The following is a 6638-nucleotide window of genomic DNA, read 5'->3' on the forward strand; positions in this document are numbered from 1 at the left end:
TCTTTTAGCGAAATTTTGGGCTTTGGCCCAATTTCCCATATCAAACTTCAAATTTTCAATGACGGCGATTAAAACCGCCATTTTTCAAATACAAAAGCGAATAGTGAAAATTCAAATTCGCTATTTCCACTAATTTCGAGCAAACGGCGATTAAAACCGCCATTTTTCAAATACAAAAGCGAATAGTGAAAATTCAAATTCACTATTTCTTCAAATTTCAACGACGGCAATTAAAACCGTCAATTTCAAAATGATAGTGAAAATTTCAAATTCGCTATTTTAAACGACGGCAATTAAAACCAATTTTCAAAAAATAATAGTGAAAATTCAAATTCACTATTTCTTCAAATTTCAAACGACGGCAATTAAAACCGTCATTTTCAAAATAATAGTGGAAATTCGAATTTCACTATTTTCACCACACATGTCAACGGCGGCAACATAAACCGTCACTTCAAAAACAATAGTGAAGATTTAAAATTCACTATTTCCTTCACATGTCAACGGCGGCAACATAAACCGTCCCTCCAAACGTAATAGTGAAAATTTAAAATTCGCTATTTCCTTCAAAATTCAGACAAACAGCTATTAAAACCGCCACTTCAAGTTCAAAAAATGGGTAGTGAAGATTCAAAATTCGCTATTTATTCAAATGTCAACAGGGGGCTCCCTCGCGGAACCCGCTTATTTTAAAAACAACAGTAGTGAAAATTCAAATTCACTATTTCCACGGCGGCATCATGAGTCCGCTATTTTCAAAACAAGCCCATCCGACGCGGCTATTCTCACGGTCAATTAACCGACCGCCCTATGGCTGGCGAGCCTTACTACGCATCGCGGCTGGTGAGCCCTCCTCATATACACCCCATGGTTGGTGAGCCTTACTACGCATCGCGGCTGGCGAGCCCTCCTCATATACGCCCCATGGCTGGCGAGCCTTACTACGCATCGCGGCTGGCGAGCCCTCCTCATGTACGCACCACAGCTGGCGAGCCTTTGTCAGCAAACGTGCGAGGATATATCCGAAGATGCCTCAGGTATGACTCCTTCTTATGGCTGGCGAGCCTTTGTACGTATTCTAACAGACTTTAAACGACCCACACGGATAGTCGACAGACTCTAAACTGTTCCCGATTACAGGTCCTTGGCTCGTACCCTCGAGTCGCCTTGACGTCGCCCTTCACGACGGCAGGTTCTTGGCCCGAATCCTTTCGAGCCACCTTGACGTCGCTTGGGTCTCCAGGTTGTAATCTTAGATTGACCTGGGGGCTCTACTTTAACTTTTGCCCTGTCCAAGCCTTAGTCAAAGTGGGGGCTCTGTAGATACCCAGTATCTCCTGAGACTCCAACAAACACCCGATGATTATCGGACTATAACATGCTTTGGAATCGCGGCGTTTGATCGACAGTTTGTGTACAACTTTACATCGGAAAACTTAAAACGATTTCGAAAATATAACATTTCAAAACTTTTCAAAAGAACCTGGAGTGTTTAATGCACGACGACTGGGTCGCAATGACACTAACTAGAGTCAAAACTGACACCGGACCAAAAACCGACTCAAAATTCAAATCCCGACTCCAACAACGAGTCAAACCGAGTCAAACACAAAAAACAAACCATTCAAAATCTTCTATACTAAGATTTCCGGGATTCATGAATGGTCAAGCACCAAACATGTGACTACAAATCCTAGGATAAAACAAATCATGATTGCATTTGTGTGAAAGTGACAGGACAACTCGAAGACCCGCGACATGGCTCGCGCCTCTTTGAGCAGCCCAGGTGGCCACGTCGCTCAAAACTCACACAACCACTCATTTTCCTATAAATACCCCTCAAATGCCCCCATTTGAGAACTTATGCGAGTGTCCGCCTCCTCTTTCTCCCTTAAAATTCTAGACTCGACTTCCTAAGTCACAATCCGACGCGTATTTACGACCTACCGATCGTAAATACAAGCCTTACACATTGTTTGGTACCGTCATCATGCATTAAATCACTTGACCGGCCACTTCGACCACTACAACATCACTAATCTTAACAAAACACTCTTTTTACTTACTAAAACGGTTTTAAACCGAGTCTTTTCCGACCAAACGAGTTGTTACACTTACGTCGGTTTCTCGCCATAACCAAGCATGTAAGTATGAGGGTGTAAAAATCCTTCTTTTATCATGTTTTTACTTATTTCTTGACCATAACATGCTAAATCATGCATAACACGATCCAAAACAAAGGGTAGACGAGCCAAAACTGAGTTTTGGCCTGAGACAGAAGCCTCTTGTTATGCACAGAGGTTCGCGCCTCAATGGGGTGTCCAGGTCAGACTCAACCGTGTTTGTTCTCGTCTTTCCTCTTTAATCTATTTTCATATTTGTAATTGGTTTTTACCATTTCAAATATTTTCAAACCCTTTTATTTATTTTTACAAGTTTTTAACCATAAAACATTTTTCACCCTTGGTTCCTAATACCATGACGGTTTAATCCGTGTGTCGGTGATAATATTTGGTTAATTACATTTAAAAGGTATTTTAAAGCCTTTTATTTCATTTCTTTACATTTTGGGAGGTATTTTAAAGCCTTTCATCATTTCTTTACATTTTCAAAATAAATGTATTAGTCACCAACACAAAGTCAACCTTGGTTCTACAAACCATGTCGGATTTTAACCCGAGTACGATGATGAGTATTGACTAATTATATTCAAATGAACTTAAAACAATTAGTTCATAATTATTTTCAAAACTATTCATGTCAAGTTTGTCAAGTCGAACCCGACATCGAATATCATCAGAATAATGATGATTATTCAAGTCCCGTTCTTCAAATCAATACAGATACGGTCTAGACGACCCTTTCAAACCAAAACGGGGTCAAAAACCCACTTTTCAACACGTTTCATAAACGTTTTTTAAATGGTCAGAATGCGTCTTAAACCGTTGACTGGCCCGTGCCTAAACAGGCCATTTCTTTCCTAATTTAAAAACCAGGGGACACCCCCTTACACCGCCAACAGGCTCACTCCTCATGTGGTTGCCTAATGTAGGGTCTGTCCTCTTCCAGCATTAGTCTAGGACGATCCCGACTCCGGCCAACCCGGATATAGGACGGATCAGATGACTAATTTTCTCATTCAAAAATCATATTTGCAAAATGCCTTACTAAGACAAATGGATCACGTTATGCGCCATAAACCTAATACGGTAAATGGATGTTTAATTTCCGTCTTGCATGCAAATCAATCATAAATCCAACTCAACATCTTATACTTGATACTTGGATTAAATCAACCGACTTAGAAAGCTCTCACATGTTAGGTTTAAATTATTGGATGCGCATTCATGCATTTAAACCATTTTATCAACTTTTGCATTCAACAAACCAAGATCGATCGGAGAGAGGCCGCTCGTGGCGGGATTGGGTGTCTGATTAAAGGGCTTCCCAATACGTACCTTCACCTCTTATTCAGAAACTTTGGATAGTGGACGACCTTATCCTGGGCGTACGAGAGTCATTCTAGAGATAGGATGCTAAAGAGGGACGATTCCTTATCTTTAGTACCTATGTCAAACACACTTTTGCCAGGCTTCGTTTGACCGAGGTATAAAGTGGATTCGAACGGGTTCCAAGCATCCCACAAATTCTTGGTGGTGACTCCGAACATCTCTAATCGTTTTGAGACCCTTACCGAGACGAAACCGACCGATCTAAAACGATCCGGTCGAAAGCATTTTTACGCCGCCGAGCGTGGCTTCCAAAAGACCGCTGCATGTCCATAGATTGGCTTGGCGTGCATGTGGCCCGTGACCGCATATCGGTAGGTGGCCCAAATCCACAGACCGGCCTGTGGCCCATGTCCACACCATCATGAGACGGTGAATCTGATAAATTTGAGAAGTGGTCTTTCCTACGAAGGACCTAAAATGTCGACTGACGATGACAAATCAGACCCGGAAATTACTGTTGCTGAGCGTGAACAGTCGTCATTGGACGAAAGTATGGTGAACCCGAGAAAAGTGCTCGATCGACTCATTTCAGGTGGTCGATCGAGAGGAATTACAGAAGAAAATGCTCGATCGAGTGAAACCGCTGTTCGATCGAGTGATGTTAAAATTGAAGACTTCGATCGAGTGGATGATAGTCCTCGATCGAAGGAAACTGCTAATGAAAGTGCTCGATCGAAAGGAAGAAGAGGTCGATCGAGTGAAACTGTTGATGATCACGTTGAAACTTTGGCATAAAGCAATAAAGGTTTGGAAATTCCCATTACGGTCCCTTTCCCGAGGCGATTGCCGAACAGGTAGGCTGAACAACAGTTCGGAAAATTTGCTGATATTTTAAACAGCCTTCACGTCAACGTTCCTTTCGCCGAATTACTTACCCAGGTACCCTCTTACATGAAATTTATGAAAGAAATATTGACGTGTAAGAGGCATATTAGTGATCATGAAACGGTGGTTTTGACTGAAATAGGTTCCGCCTTAATTCAGAATTAGACACCACCCAAACTGTCTGACCCAGGTAGCTTTTCTATTCCATGCCATATAGGGACCCACTTAATTGATAATGCGCTATGTGACTTAGGAGCTAGCGTGAGTGTCTTACCATTGTCTCTCGTCAAGAGACTGGGTATGACCAAGTTTCACTGTACCAATATGACTGTGTAGATGGCCGATCGTACTTTAATTTATCATGGCCCCTAGGTGTCTTAGAGGACATACCTGTGAAGATCGGGAGTTCTTTATTCTCGTTGACTTCGTGGTCTTAGACATCCCCGAGGATTCTTACACTCCTATTATATTAGGACGACCATTTTTATTTACTGCTCGCGCAGTGATAGATGTCGGGGGGAAGACTCTTACTTTTCAGGTAGGTGGCGAGGAGCTGACCTTTTATCAGTCCAATTCTCGTAGGGACCCTATGAAAATTCAACCTTGAAATGCCCTACCCTCTATAGACTCTGACACAGATTCTCCAGTTGATAACATTGAGTTTTGTGCTGCTATATTAACACCTCTGCCTCATACTAAGAGCAGTATGGAAGACAATTGTGTTGTTTCCATTACTGCAGGTATAAACAGAGTGGATATTGGAGATTCCGTCGGTAAAGGTACAGTGAAAACCAAGCTCAATGATGGAAATGCTACAGAAGAAGGTGCCAAAAAGAACGACAAAGGTAAGAAGAAAGTGAAGGCGTAGGTGGACGCGAACTATTATTCTCCAACCAGTTCACGCTCATGGCGATCCAAGAGGACTGTCCGCGATGCTGAAGGGACCTCCTCCAGTTAGAAGCCCTTTTTTGGGCTGTTAAAGTGTTTCGGAAGATAAGCGGGAAATGTCCCGTAGTAAAAACTTTGTATTTTGAATTTCTGTTAGACTTTTTAATTTGCATTTAGACTTTTAGACAATAGCGTAGTTTGTTTTAGCGTAAGAGCAAATATAGACTGCGTTTTGTGATTTTGGTATTTGCGGGAAAAGTTTTGCTGTGTTTTTATGCAGGTTTGGGGAAGGTTAAATGTTTTGGGATGCGTGCCTACGGAAATAGCCTCGATCGAGCATATTTTGTACTCGATCGGGCAGATTTCCCAGCCACAGTCTTCGATCGAGTAAACTAGAGTACTCGATCGAAATGCCAATAATGAAGGTCCCTCGATCGAGTAGTCCTGTACTCGATCGAGTAGTCCTGTACTCGATCGAGAAGAATGGGAGAGCAAAAGTCTTCGATCGAACGTCCTGAAGTTCTCGATCGAGTAGAATCAAAGGAGGAGAAGGAACCTTTCGATCGAGCCACACTTAAGAACTCGATCGAACAGAATGATAAAGAAATTTCTCGATCGAGTGGTTTCAAATCACTCGATCGAGTGAAAATGCTGATATTACTCATGGGAGTGTTTCTATTCCCTTTTCTATTTTCATTCTCACTTCTTCCTCTTCCTTTTGTTTTTGCGAAAAACCCATTAAAACCTCCCAAATCCTCCATTTTTCTTCCCCTTTTACCAAATCAATTATCGTTTTTTTGTTCCTTGCATTATTTTCGACAAAAGCCCCTTAATTCCCCTTTCAAATTCGTGTCTATTGCGGATTTTTCGCGATCTTAGGGTTTGCGAAAATCGAGTCTTAATCCGATTGTCTTGTTGCTTTTTGTTGATTTTAATTGCATCTAATCTTGGGTAATCATTAAGTAAGTCCTTCTCCTCGCTCTTTATTGTTTAATTGATTGATTTTCTACCTTAATTGGGCTTTTAGGGTTTCGAAAATTTTCGAAAATTAGGGAAAAATTCGCGGCGTTGTTGTTTAATTTTCTGATTTAAGGACTTATTTGATTAATAAGATGGATAGTAGTTTGTTGCCTTCCTCTAGTTCGAGTGCTAGTCCGTCTATTACTGAGACGGTGGCCCCTGCTGTCACCATCGTTACTAGCCCTACTGTTACTCATACTGTTAGTGTTACAGATGCTGCCACTGTTACTACCGCCTCTACACCATCCTTGGTGTCGACCCCTGCTGCGTCGACACCCTCTGTCAAAGTTTCTACTTCGTCTACGCTTGTCCCTAGACCAGTCTCAGGCCGCGCTCCTGGACTGGCTGTCCCTGCTTTGGGTGCTGCCTCGGGTTCACGAGGATGGGGACGGG

Source organism: Silene latifolia, chromosome X (genome assembly GCF_048544455.1).
Source record: "Silene latifolia isolate original U9 population chromosome X, ASM4854445v1, whole genome shotgun sequence".
Taxonomy (NCBI): domain Eukaryota; kingdom Viridiplantae; phylum Streptophyta; class Magnoliopsida; order Caryophyllales; family Caryophyllaceae; genus Silene; species Silene latifolia.